This window comes from Oryzias melastigma, linkage group LG20 (assembly GCF_002922805.2).
Source record: "Oryzias melastigma strain HK-1 linkage group LG20, ASM292280v2, whole genome shotgun sequence".
Lineage (NCBI taxonomy): Eukaryota > Metazoa > Chordata > Actinopteri > Beloniformes > Adrianichthyidae > Oryzias > Oryzias melastigma.
In genome coordinates, this window is record NC_050531.1 from 1,510,227 (window position 1) to 1,528,678 (window position 18,452).

Consider the following 18,452-nt stretch of genomic DNA (forward strand, 5'->3'; position numbering starts at 1 on the left):
CGTGCCCCGCCCCTCTTTCGTCGCACGACAGATTTGCGTGCCCCGCCCCTCTTTCGTCGTGCAACAATTTTGCCGGTCGTTTCCTATCAGAAAATGTGTTCCTGAGTTTGACGGCTGCTTGTGGGAGGAGCTACCAGCTAATGTTTTTAATGATCGCTATAAGGAACGGTGTCTGTGGATCTCTCAATACGAATGTATGAAGACACATATGATGTTAAGAAATCAGGTTCATTTATTGTGAAGAGTTTTACAAAAACATCAGTAATCATGTCTCCATGTTTGGGTTTATATAATTATCATTAATAGATTTTGAAAGATTTAACATTGAAACTGGCCGCCTCCGCCACACAAATCACATGCGGTGTGAACGCACCTTAAAACGAGAAAATCAACCAACTTTCTAAGTCAAAACTATATTTTGCTTTACACACTTTTAGAGGCAATTATTCTGCTCTCTTATTGTTTTATGAACAAATGTCATTTGTACTTTGATGATAAAATGCCGAATATTTGTAGAAACAAAAGTGTTTTTTATTTCTTCTGCAGATGTAATTTTCTGCTCTCTTTCATTACTGTACTTCTCTTCTTTCTTTTTGTCACTAGACTTTTGGAGTAATTGCTGTTTGGATCAGAGGAGATGGAACATCAAAAGGTAATTCAGACATTCTCCACACATAAAATGAGAAGTATGCGGCGACCATGAAATAAAACATGAATTAAAACTGTGGAAAATTGGGTGATTGGATTGACCTTCTGGGAGGGCGCTAGACAATTTCTCTGCAGAGGCCTCGCTCACTCAATCATGAGTGGATATATAAGCTTATTTACTGTCCACCGCAGCTTTGCACTCTGTAAGTAATGGTTTTACAATTTTGGCATTCCATTTTAATTTTGACACGTTTTTTTATGTACTTGGTTTTTTAAGGTGAACAAATTCATGAAAATGTCCACACTGGTTGCAATTATGTAAAAGTAAATGAATTATTTCAAAATGATGATAGAAGCCTCTGAGAAATGCTCCTCCATCCATTGGGACTCACAAAAGGTGGGGATTGAAGCACTGATCAGTCCCCGAGTTCTCAGAATGGGGTCACTTCAATTCCCTAAATGTCTTCTTATAGCAATGATTTAAAACTATTTAAGGATCCAACCCAACTCAGTCTTTTCAATTATTCTAGAGCACCTCTATTCTAGCATAATGTGTCGGGGCAAAACACTCACCCAGGGTGTTAAGAACGGTGGTTAATTATAAAGTTGAGCTATAGAAAGGCCAGCCAGAGATAACACAAAACCCACATTCTGTCACGTTTGTAATGTATGCCATTTCCCGTGACCAGCAGGCATTATCTTACACAAACTGGCTGCCTCCGCCTCCAACCAGGTACCAGCCCGGCGTCTGCGCTCTCCACTGCTAATGTAAAACTCAGTCTGACATTTATTTAAAATCCAATTTAGCTCAGGTGCTGGGGGGATATCAAGTCTGGATGGAGTTTTGTGTCACCTCTCTAATGAAGGAAGCAATGCAAGAAACTTAGAGACTGATGGATATGAGCAGATGTCAGAAAATGATTTGACACATATTCCATCAATTTTTCTGTGTACCTGCGAGGTAATAAAATGTATGAATAACTCATTTGGTAAATAGAGCGGCTTGTATACCACCTGGAAATTGTGGCTAAAACTAAAGCTGCATATGAATGAACAGAAGAGCATGTTTGACACTAAAAAATGACCAATTTCATGTTCGTCACGATGTTTTCCCCCAGATATGTAAAGGAAGGGACAGTTTGGGTCTAAATGAGACAATATGGATAAAGCGGCTGATTTAATTTGCTCCAAGAGTTTTAAAGGCAAACTTTCCTCTCACCACAAAGAAACACGATTATGATTCCCCTTGTAGAAAATGCCAGAAGTTGACAGAAAGGCAAAAAAGTATAAAGGTCTTATCTTGATGACCTGTTTGGACTGATATTGTAAAATATTGGCATTTTAATAAAAATGCCTCCTGACATTTCTGTCATTTTGTAATTCTTTTCTGTCAAAGTGACCTTTTCTTAGCCTCTGCTGTGAGCATTTCCTTGTGCTCACATTATCAAGATGCTTTGGTCTCTCTTGTACACTTCAGTCGGAGAGAAATGACTTTCCAGATGCTTCAGAACTGCAATAAACTTCATATTTGACTCAATTATTTATAGTGATAAACACTTAAAAGTCCAGGACATAATAGTCAGTAATTAGACTTGTTTTTTACCATTTCATGGATGAACTGGAGACATTTAGAGACGTTTTATTTAAAGGATTCTCGTTTTTTTTTTTGTTTTTCCGCCATCCAACGCTGCATGCGAATCCCTCCTCTAATAACTCCTGTCTCTCAAATTAATCTGCAACATGACCTTTCCAGCTACCATTTGTCATGTGACTAAAACTCCAAACAGATACAAGCGTGAAATATGCCCGTGCATCCGCGCCGGAGTTGTCGTCGTTCATCATATTGATATAAATCAAAAGCTCAGCTACAGATAAAAAACAATGTTCTCCAATTATTGAGACATTCAGGAATTGGGTATTTGTCACCTGGTGGAGAGACGCGTCTCTGTGGGACAGATTCCAATCCACCAGCTGCTTGGGAACTAATTAAATTAGTCAAGCCCTTTAAAGCATCTTTAAACAAGACATCTGAAAACCTAATAAGGTGTCAAACAGTGGCTGCATTTCATCCTTTAGGAAATCAGACGTGTCATGCAGCCGACCTTTAGAAACCGCGCTGGCTACAGTCGTATCATTTTGCTGCGATAACTCCATTCTTGATCACGCTGACGTCCATGAGGCTCCAATAACCAGTAACGAGTGAAAAGAAATGATCGGGTTTTGACGTACACGTAAAAAATGTCTTTAATTTTTACTGAAAAGAAGTAAAATCATGACAGTTAACTGTAATGACTGCAGTAAAAAAAAAAAAAAAATGACTAGAGTCTGCTGCCACTAAATTTCTCTAAGTTTACAGTGAAACATTTTACAGTGTAGTGTTGTTACGGTAAAACCCTGGCAATCTTAGCTGCCAGTTCTTTCAACAGGGGCTGGCGCTGAAGACGGCTCTGACCAAATTCTGGTGGCTCATCGGACTCGCGTCTCGTGAGTCGCCACTCAAATCTGGTGGGTCGGGACTTAAATCTCGTAGTTTGGGAGTCAAATCTGGTGGGTCGCAACCAAATATTGTGTGTTGGGACTCAAATCTCGTGGATAGAGACCCAAATCTTGTGGGTTAGGACTCAAATCTCGTTGGTTGCAACTCAAATCTCGTAGGATCGTGACTCAAATCTTTTAGGTCGTGACCAAATCTTGTGGGTCAAAACCAAATATTGTGTGCTGGGACCCAAATCTTGTGGGTTGCAGCCCAACTCTCAAGGGTCAAAACTTCAATCTGGAGGGTCACGTCTCAGATCTTGTAGGTCGGGACTTAAATCTCATGGGTCGCAACCAAATCTCGTGGGTTGCAACCAAATCTCGTGGGTCGCAACCAAATCTTGTGTGTTGGGACTCAAATCTCGTGGATAGAGACCAAAATCTTGTGGGTTGCAGCCCAACTCTCAAGGGTCAAAACTTCAATCTGGAGGGTCACATCTCAGATCTTGTAGGTCGAGACTTAAATCTCATGTGTCGCAATCAAATCTTGTGGGTCGCAGCCAAATCTTGTGGGTTGAAACTCAAATCTTGTGGGGTCGTGACTCAAATCTTGTGGATCGTGACTAAATCTCGTGGGTTAGGACTCAAATCTCGTTGGTTGCCACTCAAATCTTGTGGGTTAGGACTCAAATCTCGTTGGTTGCGACTCAAATCTCGTGGGATCGTGACTCAAATCTTTTAGGTCGTGACCAAATCTTGTGGGTCAAAACCAAATATTGTGTGCTGGGACCCAAATCTTGTGGGTTGCAACCCAACTCTCAAGGGTCAAAACTTTAATCTGGAGGGTCACGTCTCAGATCTTGTAGGTCGGGACTTAAATCTCGTGGGTCGCAACCAAATCTTGTGGGTCGCAACCAAATCTCGTGGGTCGCAACCAAATCTCGTGGGTCGCAACCAAATCTTGTGGGTCGCAACCAAATCTCGTGGGTCGCAACCAAATCTCGTGGGTTGCAACCAAATCTCATGGGTCGCAACTAAATCTTGTGGGTTGCAACCCAACTCTCAAGGGTCAAAACTTCAATCTCGAGGGTCACGTCTCAGATCTTGTAGGTCGGGACTCAAATCTCATGGGTCACAACCAAATCTTGTGGGTCGTAGCCAAATCTTATGGGTTAGGACCCAAATCTTGTGGGTTGAAACTCAAATCTCGTGGGTCGGAACCAAATCTTGTGGATTGTGACTAAATCTCTCAAATTTCATCCAACTAGGAAAAAAAATAAGCAGATTTCTGTCTGATATCATGTGGTACACATCGGGGTGGGACATTTCTAAGTCTCTTGCTTGTTTGTTGGGTCAGATTTTCAAAATAAAAGTCTTACTTTAATACAACCTCACAAATTTTGCTGTAAATTAGCATAAATACCAAACCGTGCAGTAGTAACGTTGAGCCAGGTCTCTTTCAGTGTTCACATAACTCAGTCTACACTGCTAAAGGATCGTTGAGTAGTCACTTTTCTCATGTTTCACTGTTTCCCCGTAATTATCCAACTCTGTGTGAGTCATTTCCTTTTCTAACTTTCTTTTATCTCTAACCACATTGAACTAAGCTGTCACTGCTGTGATTTTCTAGACCTCAAGGATGAAATCAAAGCTGTCTTTTGTTTTCTTTTTTTATCCAGTCTCACCTAAAAACTGACTTCAGTCACTCGTTTGTTAGCAGAAAGGGGAAAAAAATCAAAATTATTGTTCATTTGGTGCAAAAAAAGAAGCTGGACGAACTCCACTCAATAAGTCATGCTTTAGTCAACCAGAGAAATAATATATCATATTCCATCATCGCATCAATCCAATCACATTAACTGATAACAAGGGGAGCATGGGAACAGGTGAGTGGGATGAGGCTCAATTTCATCCCGTAAATAAGGCTGAGGTGACCAGCTGGGGCCTCTGGAAGCGGCTACATCAAGACTGACAGCTGCCAGATAGCTAACAAACCAGTTAGAGACAAAGATGACCCGAGATGTTGGGAAAATACTTTTCTTTATTTGGGAAATGGAAGCATGGTGGCGCCGCTGACAAGGTCACAAGTGAGTCTTATTCTTGTGTTGCTGTTTTTACTTTTGAAGTTGGAATGTTTTCTGAAAATTGGTGTTTTCTGGATGCTGTTCGATGGATTCATTACCCAGAATCACATCTTCTACACTCTGAAGTTGATTGCTCAAATACTTCTGTGCATTTATCAATTACATTCTAGAAAAAAGCTAAATTAAAGGTAACTGAGGTGTCCTTTTTAATGTAGTTTGTACCTTTCCCCATATTTTTGGTGCCTCAATATTTGCCCACGAAACACATTTGTTTGCTGTTATTGATCAAACAGCAAAAGTAAAATAAGACTCATAAGTGCTGCAGACAAAAAAATCTGTTCTTAACCAAAATAAGGTTGCAGTGAGATCTTGAAGGAGGAAATAATTGATGGATTTGGATTTTCTTTCCTCACACTTTTAACAAACTTCAAAGGACTAAAGCAATTTCAGAACCTCCAGATGTTCTGCTTTTACAACAACCAAAAGATTATTACAATTACATGTTTTGGGTTGTAATGTTTTTCGTTCGATTGTCCTTTGTCCCCCCTTCCAGATCTGCGGGATATAAATGCGTCTGAACCAGCGTTTCAGGCTGATCATGATGTAAATTACATATTTGAGAAAATAACAGATCAAAACGTCTGGTTCAGACTGGGTTGTCGGGAAGAACGCACATCTCTGACAAAAACATCCTGTAAAAGAAACAAATCAAGAGATGGCATCTCCTGCTGAACTTAAACTGGATGTGATTTTAATAAAAGCCCTTCTGGCTTTGAAAAAGACTCATTAAATGAACTTTAGCATTAATCAGAAACGTCTGGCCTTTTCTTGACTAGATCAAACATTTAGATTACTTCTAAATTAGCTTAGACTGAAAAACAATTCTTCAAAACTGAAAGTATATGTAGAGAACCAATTATCTTATTGAAGACCTTTATATTTGTTTGTGTGTCATGAGTTTATTAACAGACCATAAAAATTATATCCTATTTACATGTTTAACTTAGATCTTTCCAAAAAATGGAGGTGCCAGAAAATGAGATCAGCTAGTTGTTGGATTCTTAGTTCAGTTTGAATTCAGATTTTTTTAAATCAATTTTTTATTAGTTAATATTTTTGAATATTCTGCTATTATCTAATAGTTGTTGATGAATGTAAAGACAGAATCTCAAATCAATATTCAGTGGAATAAAGAGTTTCTAGAGATGGACTCTGGCGTTTTTCAAAGACAAAAATACTAAAAGTGTAACTGACACTACATCTCTGCTACGTTGGATTTTGGCATTTTTGCTAAAGAAAATTAACCTGAAAGAAGTTATTTCACTATTTTTCAGTTTTTGTTTCCTGAATCACTACCAGTGATTGTTTTGTTCTAAAACCAGAACTTTTGTCTCAGCACTTTCAATAAAGTCATGAATGGAGCTTCAGAACTCACTACATATTGCATGTTGATGTATTGGAAATATAAAATGAAAAACTCAAAAGATTATATAATAATGCTATAAAGAATACGCTTTTCAGAAATGTAAACATCGTGGTTAGACGGAACACGAACGTCATTTCTAAATAACTGGACATTTGCTGACCTCAGTCACTTTACATGTTCATCTATGTCGCTGTAAAATATATTGTGGCGTTTCTTAGTTACATTACTCATAACCGCTGGTGCAATTTTCTCCTTTTTTTATTTTTGTTCTCACACTAAATCTTTGTTTTTTGTAAATATCTCTAATATTGTGACCTACATACATAATATCCACCTCTATTTCTATCTGTAATGCTGCTGAAACGCTGGAGTTTCATCACTGTGGGACCAATAAAGGATCATCTTATCTTATAAAATTAATACCATTTTCCAAAACCTTTTAAGAGCTTTTTAATCTTATTTCATCTAATGCTGCGTTCACGCCAAACACAGTCGTGCGTGAATCGATGTGAGTCAATTTTGCTCCAGACGCTTCTATAATAATGAATTCATGCATTAATTCTATAGGCACATGTGGGAGGAGCTACAGTCTAAAGTTTTTTGCCTCACTAATACATGGATGATGTTGAGAGATCAGGTTTATTTATTTTTAAGAGTTCAGTAATTATGTCTCCGTGTTGTACGGCGAGATTCACAATCTACCGCTGGAGCTGCGTCTGAATGTTGGTGCTTTCAGCGGTACTTCCCTTATTTTTGTCTCCATGCAAATAAGAAAAACTATCACAAAGTTCAGGAGTAGAGCGACCAAATTCTCATCCTTGTTGGTTTGCACTCCACCTGCTGACTACATCACGGACCAAAGCTGATTGGTTGACGTGAATTCTTCGCCAAAGTTCAGATATTTTAACCCCAAAAGTGCTACAGCTAGACCGCCACGCCTGACACCCTAAACACACGTTGGCTGAACTTTGACTTAACATTGAAACTGGACGCCATGTAAACTGCGTTTGGTGTGAACATAATTAACGGGGTCCCGTGTAATGTTTGGTCGATCTCTGGTGATATCCGGCTCCCGAAACTCCCAGTTTCTTCGTTGGCAGAGCGGATGCGGCCGCTTATGTTGGTCGGCTCAACACCGCGTGCGATGTTTTGTATTATAGAAAGTCTCGGCGTCTTATCTGACAGGGAGCTCTTGTTCTGCTGCTTCCAAGTTAATATCTACACTTTGGAGAATCGGCGCCGCGGCGACTCATTTACAGAAACTCCTCTCGTGTCACATCTTTCATTTCCTTCTCACTTGTCACCAATTTCTCTCGTGTCTGCTTTGCTTCATGAATATTAGTGGATTCTGCTGCTGATCCCAGGCAGAAGCGCGGTGCCACTGGGTTCAAACCGGTGCGGTTCTGCTGAAAAGATTTCTCCCTTCAAGTATCACACTGGGTCCGTAAAGGGAATTGATGAAAGTCTGGCATGTCACATTGTGGGCGCTGAGAGTAAAACTGTTTGTTTTCTCGTACACAGATGCTTATTTTTCCTTTTGATTTCTACCGATTCAGATCCAAGGTAAGCGTGTGTTGGTAAAAGAAAAGTGCCTTAAATTTCATTGATCCTGGCTAAGAGGTGGAGCACCGGCAGAGAATGAAGGAATCTGCCTGTTTGGGTCCACATTCAGAGAAACGGCGGCCTTGGCGAAGGTCTTCCCGCTCAGAGTAACTTTGGGTTTCTGAGCATTTATTTCATGATTGTACTCTGACCCTGAACACCGCAGAGTATGTTTGACTCCCTCTCTAGAAATATTGTCAAAGCTGCTCTTTACTCTCATATACTGTTGACTCACCTCTCACAGAGCAGCTTCTTTATCCCGTTTTCACCTTATGATTTAGTAATTTTCTGCTGCTGTGTCCACGTTTGTGCTCAGAGAAGCGCCGTATAGAACGGCTGCGAGACGTGGAGCTTGTTTGTAGGAGTGATGGCTAAAGGTTAAACTCAAAGTGAAGCTGCAGCTATATCTGTACCAACTGCTAATCATCTTTTTTTGTATTTTTAGCCCACAAAGTCTAACCATTTGACTGAAATAGTTTATGAAAAACACAGTAAAAGCAAACAAACAACATCTTCAGTGAAAATGAAAACCAACACGGTGAAGCCCCTCAGGTAACTGATAAGATGCTGAGATGGAGTGGATTTGTTTAATTTAACAAATTTGCAATTATCTAAATAATTAACATTGGCAGACACTCCTTTTTTGTGTTGCAGTTAATCTGTTTTGGTTTTTCTGTAGTGGAAAACTGGCAAGTTCTTCCTCCTAATGGGATTTCCTCAAGCACTAATACACAAAATAGCCAAGTATTTCCCTGAGGCAATGACAAAGGGTTATCTGGGAAATGATAAGAGAATTACACAAGATGCTTTTGGGGAGCATCCACAACATTTAATCACATAATAAGTCATTTTAATTTGCTGATTCTCCGTCACGCATTAGTCTCGTATTAATCTGGATATGTGTGTAAATAAGGGTCTAGCATCTGCATGTGATTGAAGGATTGGATTTTCCTAAGCTGCTAGAAGGTGCAGGCAAACCGTTCCTGAGCCACGATGATGGGATTTGAATGTAGACGTCTTGTTTTGTGAATTAAGCAGGGACACACCCACCCAAGCAAATCCACATTCTGTTACTGTCACATTTAACACTAAGTTTTCACTTTTGTCCAAAAATCAATTGTAGGCAAATTCAAACTGCTTTAAATCAGAGAGACCTCACCTTTAAATGCTTTAATCACTTTTTATTGCCATTATCGCCCCCTTTGGGGCAACTCTTAAAATATATCGGCTAAAACAAAGTTTTTAATGCAGCCGGTGTCTGTATGTTGTTGCTGTATACATATCTCTTAAGTACGATTTAGATACAATTTCAGATCCACCAGTAGAGATAATCTGATCCAATCTGGGGAATACCAACATTTTTCCTTTCAACACTTTATTATTCATTGATGTTAGTTTCTTATGCAGTATTATTACTAATACTGATAGAGGGGATTTTTTTTAAATTGACTCTATGGGAGTTAAATTAACACTACTGATTTTGTTGTGAAGATTACTGAAATCACTGAACGTGTGATTGAGTTTTTACCAAGCATTCACACAACTAGTGAACTCATAGAAACAAAGCCGTCACTGTTTTCTCAGACATTCCCCACAGAAAAAGAAGAGCTGGTAGAAAGATGGAAAACTATTGGCAGAAGATTGGATACTAAACTACATAAGCAAAGTAAGCTTTACTCCATCAATGAAAATCAAACTGGGATAAATGGGAGTATTGTTTGAAAGGACTCAAATTTAAAGCACTTCTGACAGGAATCACTTCAGTCCTACAGCTGCAGGACGCTCTCCACTACTAGAAAAGGTTTGAACACTTGACTGTTCCTGATTACAGACTCTATCATTTATCTAAACAACTAAAGCTTCAAACTCCTTTGAGTTTCTGTTGTTTTTCCACTGCAGTCATTGTTTTAGAGGCAAATCTATCCTACAGCCACATTATCCTACAGTCTAGTCTCTCCAGTTCGTATCTTCTTTTTCAAAGCTCCACAACCTTCATGTCTTACATCAGATCTTTGCAGTAGAGTTGATAAGATGTCCTCACTGATCTACGTCTTCCAGCAGTTTGACTGATTGAGACATCAGTCAGATCGTGTCCTCATCATCACACACTGTTACGTCCCCGATGGGCAAACCTGACCCGAGTCTAGGAGACAAATACAGAAGGAGACCATAACATAAAACCTGGACACCAGTAAGAAAAAAACACAGTTTATTAAATAAATGAAAACCTGTGTCCTCCAAAGAAAGAACAAAAATGTGCTGATTCACACAAAAAGACGAACCTAAAGGGATTCCAAACTTGACCAAACATAACACGAGTCATGAAGAATGTTGACCGGCGGAGTCGGCGGTCTCCCTGCTAATGGCTGCCTAACCAAAATCTACCTAAAGACAACAAATAAACAAAGCCCACAAATCAAGACTACCAAGGTCCAAACCCAAACTAAAATAACAAAACCCAGCAGTATAAGACTGCTGAGGACAAAGAACAAAACTAACCAGCACAACAAAACCTAAACCTCAAACCCTTCTGCTTGGTGAGGCTGACTTCAATGACCAGCAGGTGCATTTAAGGAGTATTGGACACACCTGCCAGGTGAACAGAATAACGGGATGGAAAGGGCGAAACAGTTACAGATATTTGTGTCAGCCGTCCGTGAAGAATGTTTCAGACTTTTCTGAGCTGGTAGAAGAAACATTGGAGAGTTCTGTGGTTTGAAGGGTCAGGCAGGAATATTGATATCGGGTCTCGTGATGTATTTTAGGTGACTCAAAGTTATATCAGGATAAAATATGGGTTTATAACTAGAGCTGGGTTGATAAAATCAATCTGAATCGATCTAAACTTAATAGATCAAGAATCGATCCATAAAACTGGAGATCGATTCAACACATAACGCTTAAGTCCACTAGCTTGATACTAGCCTATAATGGGATTTCCCATAGGACGGCTAATGCTAGCACTCGGTCGACGTCAACATACATTACTGACTAAATTAACATCTTTATAAGCTCACAGGAATTCATTTACTAAACTAAACAAAAGTAACCATTTGTAGTCTAAAACGTCGTTTTTCCCTCATTCTTTCTTCTTCTGGAATAAGATGTAATGCTATAGCGTCATCACCACCTAGTGGTCAAACTGAAACGCCCTCCAGGAGAAGCAGAACAATTGTTGGAACTTCTCTGTTTGAGAATCCATGTAACACTGAATGATATTAACAATCTAATCATTATTTAACTAAAACATTTTACATTATGTGAACTGGATCAGATTAATATAAATATATTCAAAACATAAATAGATTATTAATGTATTTCTAAACAAATGGGTAAATCAGAATTGAATTAAATTGAAAGGATCAAACAAATAAAAAAAATCTGAATCTAAACGATTCTGGAAATAATTGGTGATATCATATTCATGTATAACTGATCAATTCAGTTTGAGACTTTTTACATCTTTTACTTTGTATTATTCCCACTGTTTTCTTCAGACAAATCTACAAACAGAAAATGGTCAAACTTTTCTCCGAACTGGTTATTAATTGTAAGCTTTAGAAAAACAGATTTTGTGTATTTTTAGGTCTTATGTGCGCTCGTGTACAATGTCAAAGTAATTTTGATTTAAAAAAAACTTTCCTTCACATGATGCTCATCATGTTTTGATCAGGCGTTTTCATTTGCGGAGTGTATTCAGTCCTCCTGAAAGAAGAAAATGATTCATTTCTCTTTTAATATCATCTGGATGGACTGTATTTAAGAAAGATGCTTCAGAGAGAAGCTGGAGCCTCCGTGACCTTGTGCTTTTATGTCTCATCACAAAGAGGTCAAAGGCGCCGAGCTCCACGCGTGTCCATCAACAGTTGGTGTCCTTCACAAAGACCCGCAGTAAAGCGCGCTTGATTAGATTGCATATATACGTGACCGTCGTCTGTTCCTGCACTGAATTCAGTTTTTATTTTATTAAAGATAGAAGGAAACCCGAGATGTTTTATGTTTCATCTCATGAATTTCATTTCTTCTGATGAAATGATGCTCACGTTTCCGACAGAGCAGAGAAGTGAAGGGTTTTAGGAGACAGCTTTTAGGGCCAATCCCATTTCTGGCTTTTATCCGTCCAGTTAGCCCGACCTCTTCACTCTGCAGCGGTACATGGAGGTGGAGGGGTGCCAGGGCAGATGTTTGAACCAAGATCCTTTGGAAGAGAGGATTTAAGTCATTTAAACCCCAAACTGTGGCCCGCGGGCCGGATCAGGCCCACCTCCACATTTGGTCCGGCCCCCAACACACTATCAGGAGCGCCAATCAAGACCCACATAGAAGGTGACTTTTGATTCCAACCTCCTGCAGTCGAACTATGTTGGGAGAGGATGGAATTGGTTTAGTAGTGATTCACTTTTTCTTTATTTTTTTAAATTATTTTTAAACTGAAGGTTTTTTTGGGCATCTGTAGCTCTTCAGCTGTTTAGCTCATTCAGCTACTAAAGTATTCAGCTCTTTTTATGCTAGCTTTTTTACTGTTTTGGCAGTTACTGGGGATTTCTTGCTAATATTTTAGCCACGGGCTAGCTGTTTTGGCTAATTTGGAATTTTTTTCTTAATTTTTAGGCTAATTTGGAGCTTGGCTAATATTTTAGCTGTTTGCTAGCTGTTTTGGCTAAATTACACATTTTAACAGTTTTTTGGGCTAATTGGCCATTTAGCTTATATTTCGGCAACATGCTAGCTGTTTTGGCTAATTTAGGTTATTTTCAGTTTTTTAGACTAATTTGGAACGTAGCTAATATTGTAGCCTTATGCTAGCTATTTTGGATAATCATGGCTTTTTCTCAGTTTTTAGCCTATTGTGGAATTTAGCTAATATTTCAGCTACATGCTACCTGTTTTGGCTAATTTGTTTCAGTTTTTTAGTTCAATTTGGCATTTTTCTAATCTTTAAGAACGTTTTAAACTATTAGTTCCAGCCATTTCAGCTATTATCTTCAGCATTTTTATTTACCAGTTTCAGCATCTTCAGCTATCAGCACTACCATCTTTAGCGTCCACATTCAGCTTACAGCATTCACTCTACCATTATCACAGGTGATGTTATATGTCTAGTTTTTAAATTTCTTTGTATTATTTTTCTCTATGAAGGTTCCAGAGATTTGGTTTTGTGTGGCTTTCTAGAAAACCGTAAATGTTTACGTTGAGGCTGTGATTGTTAGCCTACAAACCGACTTTGGTCCCATACATGAGAAGAAGACAGTTATGTGGCCCTCATTAGAAACAGTTCAGCAACAAACATAGTTGTAATAAAATATTAGAACTTCGCTGTGTTTCAGTAACCCCTACATTTCTAACACCTTCTCTAAAGTGTGGAAATAAAAATGAAGTTCTGATTGTCTCAGTGTCACAGATTGATTAGTATACTGTCATGTCTGAAGCCCCATAAGCTGGAAGATTCAGACACAAGTGATCGCCCTCACAGTGTTTGTGGCATCGTTATTATTGCTGCTGTGATCACATTGTTTGTGTGCCAACAGACATGCAATGAGGGCTGTGATTCGGTGTCCCTGCTCTCCGTGTGGAGCCTTCAACATCTGTGTGTTTGTTTTTTTCCTGCTTCCTTATGCATAAGTCCAACAGCACGCTCATGTCTGCAGACCAAAACACCTTCTGTCCAGAAGACATCACAGCTGATGGAAAAACACAAAAATCGTTTCTTCATTTGAATAAAAGGAAATAATAATCAAACAATGTATGTAAACACACCTTGTTCATCTCTAAGTGGAAACAAATATTCTTTCCATTTAGAGTTGTACAAAGATACCTGGATGAGAAAGGGGCAATGCCGGACGAGGTGTCCATTGACAAAAATAATGTGTGACGTGGAGGCATGAAGCAGAGGACGGTTACTAAGGTCCATTTATTTCTGACTGTGGACACTTTGAAGAACATTATACTTTATCATGGTCACTTACATGATAAATACATATTAAATCAATAATTTGTGCTATAATGCTAGTTTTTGTTCACATCTTAATTGTTTCTAACAAGATGTGGACTACTTGTGTTGTCATGGTAACAGATACAGGGCCTGGTATGAGGACTAACCAGCGGAGGACAATGGTGCATACACTTAATGCCAAGATTACGTGATCCAAAAGCATCATTTCAGAGGGAACGTTGGTTTTAAAGAACCAAAGTCACTTTTCTAAATCTTTTTTTAGTGCAAGAAATTTCCACCATTAAGACTAATCATTACATACGGATCAACAAACAAACAAATTATTTCATTAATGTATATTAAAATTGTTTATAAATACATATTCACTCTATATCAAGCAATACAATTAAAAGTTAGAATGAAAATTATTTAAATTGAAGAAATGTTGCTATTGATGTTGAAATCTGAGAGTGATCCTGTCATGTCCACACTGTAAAAATAATATTGTAAATTTTATTGTAAAAAAAAAAAGAAGAAAATGGCAGCTGGGGTTGCCAGAATTTTACTGTAAAAGAAAATGTTACTTTTAACAATTTTACGGCAAAAAGTGCTGCTTTATTCAGTTCTTCTTGGGTAATATTCATTTTTTTTTACTGTAAATAACAACTTATTTACCCTTAAAAAATGCAGTATAACACTATAAAATCAGTGAAAACATCCAATATTTTTTACTGCAGCTAAGGTTGCCATAGTTACGCTATAAAATATACAGTGATAGTTTTTTGCAGCTAAAATAAATAAATTTTGTTACAGGTTTTTTATATCTAATTTATCTTGTAAAAATTGCATCAGTTTACAAATTGAACAAAGACACGATGCATGATAGAGACTTCTGAAATGACGGATCTTTTCTACTGTTTCACTGGTAGACTGTGGATTAACATCCGTCCACCTCTGGTCCAAACGTCTAGGTCAGCGTAATATAAATATAATAACTGACTAAAATTCTTTTTAGGTGTCCTTATCACTTTTTTAATGGACACATTACAGCCAATCAGAATCAAGTATTAACCTGGACCATAATATAATGTTTTGTAATTTAGTCTTAAAAAGGATTTAGTTTATGCCAATGTTTGTTTATAGTCAATGTTATATTTCCTTTAAATTAATGTTTGATGCTCTTGAGTTGGTTATTATGAATGTGTGGTTGCAGCTCTCATGTTTTCTTGCATAGTTATATAAGATTAGAGGTACGTGTTTATGATTCATGTACAAAAACACATTCATTTTGTGTGTGTTTGTGTGTTATTTTCACAAAGGGACATCTAGAAAATGAGCAGAGACCATAATAGATGGGCTTCATGCCCGGAGCTTGAACTAAATCCCGACCCGACTGTAGACCGATCAATTATATTGATGAAGTGTTGTAAGTTTGAGAGTTATCTCGTTACGTCACCGTTTGGCAGCGACATAAAGAGGAGGAAGATGCCAGAACAACTACACTGAAGCAGTGTCTCAACAACTGAGACTCTAACCCCCCCCTCAATGATAGTGTCACATTCATAGCGCCCCCCCCCCCCGAGCTTGGCATCCTCCATCTCTGTTAGGCCTGTGGTAAAACTCAGCAAGCCAAGAAGAAGAATAAATGCAGCAACGATGTTCTGGAAGCACCGCTGTGTCTGGGAAAAAAATCCTGGCTGACTTTGACAAACTGATTAGTGAACAGATGGATAAAAGCTGATTAATGTGAGTAATTACCATCAATGTGGCTTATTTCCCAAGGAGAGAGTTTTCAGGACAACACGGTGGACTTCTACATCCGCTTTTGTATGAAGTCAAAACGCTTTCAAGCTAAAAGCCTCGGGCTTTTCAGCACAGCACAAAAGAAGTACAAAAAAGATGAATTGTTAAAAGAAATGATGCACCTGAAATATTTGCCTCATAAAAGTCTGTGGATCCAGGCAATTTACCTTAGTTTCAGTCAACAGGCTGTGTGGCTGCAGGGAGGTAAGAGAAACTATGCTTATGTCTCCATTAAGTATTGATGGATGTTGTCTTCAGAGGAGGAAACCCCTGAGAGCGGCTTTCTATTTGCAGCTGTGAAAACTAGTAACACTTGATTTTCATGCTAACAGTCCGTCAGAGATCAGAAATCCGGAACTTCTCCGATTAAATTTAAGTTTGTAGGGTTGCCTCATTTATTTTGTTTGATTTTCTATGTTTTCAGGAATTTAGACGCAGGAAGAAAAAACAAAATATTTCCAATTAGACCTAAACAGACACGATTGAACCTCTTTGACTCTGATTCAGTTCTCAGTTTTTGGTTAGTGGTTTTGTTGATTGTGTTGGATAAGGGTGACTATTAAAGGGCTATTTTTTTCTGTCTGTTCCATCAGAGAGTACATATAAGACTCCTATGTTGAGCCAACACATTCTCATCCCCAAGTCGTCACATATTGACGTTTTGGTTAAGGCTCTTTCTGTGTTACTTTTGACATTTTGGGTTTCCCCAACTAGTTTTTTGACGTGCTGGCTGTTCGTAAAATCAGGGGTCCACAACACCCGGGATGGAGTACTGGACAAGGCCGGGTCCTCAGGACATGTCCAGTACCAGCACCCTAACCTGGCACCGGACGTGGTATCGGACCCAAAACAGTACCAGACACAGTACCGGACGTGACTCGGTAATGAGTTAGGGTACCGTTACTGAGTTAGGCTGTTCATGAAATCAAGGGTCCACAACACTCAAGATGGGGTACCGGACACAGACGGGTCCTCAGAACACATCCAGTACCGGTACCTTAACCTGGTACCAGACGCATTACCGGATGAAAACCAGTACCAGGTTTGAGTACCTGTACTGAGTTAGGGTACTGGCTTAAAGTATTGTTGCTGGGTTAGGGTACCGGACACGTCCAGTATCGGTACCCTAACCCGGCACCGGACGCAGTATCAGACCCGAACAGGTATCAGATGCAGAACCGGATGTAAACCAGTACTGGGTTAGGGTACTGGTACTGGATGAGGCTGCACGTAAAATCAAGGGTCTGCAACACTCAGGATGCGGTATCAGACACAGAATGATCCTCAGGACACGTCCAGTACATGTACGCTAACCCGGCATCGGACCTGGTATCGGACCCGAACTGGTACCAGAGGCTGTATCAGGCACAAACTGGTACTGGGTTATGGTACCGGTACTGGTTTAGGCTTTTCATAAAATCAAGGGTCCACAACAATTAGGATGCAGTATCAGACACGGACTGGTCGTGGGGACACGTCCAGTACCAGTCCCCTTACCCGGCACCAGATGCGGTATCAGACCTGAACCGATACCAGATGTGGTACCGGGTGCAAAGCGGTACCAGGTTAGGATGCCAGGAGGTGTCCTGAAGACCAGTCCGCGTTTGGTACTGCATCCTGAGTGTTGTGGACCCTTGATTTTCTTGATTTTCTTGATTTTACGAACAGCCAACATTCACCCTCACAGCCCCAGAATGTGTCAAACTTTATAATTTTACATACCTTTTCTTGGGGGGAGGCTGGGAGATCTGCCCCGGTTGGACTGTATGGAGTGTTGGAGGGTAGGGTCCGGACATTTTCCCTCTAACCCAGAACTGGTACCCTTATCCAGAATCGGAACCTTTACCTGGTTCGGTGCTTCGTGTCCGGTTCGTGCCGGTAACACGTCTGGTACCAGCTCTGGTCGGATGCCTTGTCCGGTGCCAGATTAGTGTACCGAAGCGCTCCACGTACCAGTACTGGACTGGTTCTGGTTCGCAGCCTGGAGGTTGGGGACCCATGATTTAACTGGAACAGCCAGCATGCCAAAAAACAACGAGTTTTGGACACCCAACGAAGGGTCTTTACAGACCAGTAATTTTAGAAATATACAAGTTTATCCTAAATAGTCAAAAGTTTGTCCAATAATCAGCACTTTTACAGGCCCATTTATAGAGGTCAACAGCAAAAAAGTGGATTTGGGGTTTGGTTACTCGTTAACATCAGTATGAGACGAGTTGGGAGGGAGAATGTTTTGGTTGAAATGACTCAAGTTAAAACATCTTTATGCACTTTGATGGATTCACAAAAAAACAGAACAATTTTTGTCTCCGTTTTCCCTCTGCTTGATAAAGAAGAAAAGCTTCTGTTAATGTGAACACTCTTCATCCTGGGTGGGCCACTTTTTATTAAATTATTCTGTTTGTGGGTTTAAATTAATGAAGAGTTAGACATTAAAGAAAACTGTTGAACTAAAAGGTAGCGCACCAGGCTGCGCGTGAAT

General features: G+C 39.4%; 1 long non-coding RNA gene across 3 annotated transcripts in view; it reads left to right on the top strand.

Annotated features, from left to right (window-relative positions):
• The window catches only part of LOC112150997, a 50,452-nt gene that overhangs the window by 4,699 nt on the left and 27,301 nt on the right, over positions 1-18,452 (top strand). For 2 of the 3 annotated variants that reach the window (XR_004949853.1, XR_002920052.2), the window contains exon 2: positions 604-652. This is a non-coding gene — a long non-coding RNA (uncharacterized LOC112150997). Of the gene's footprint in view, positions 1-603; positions 653-5,760; positions 6,045-18,452 lie in introns of those variants that run through there. The other variant, XR_002920053.2, reaches the window with a different exon arrangement.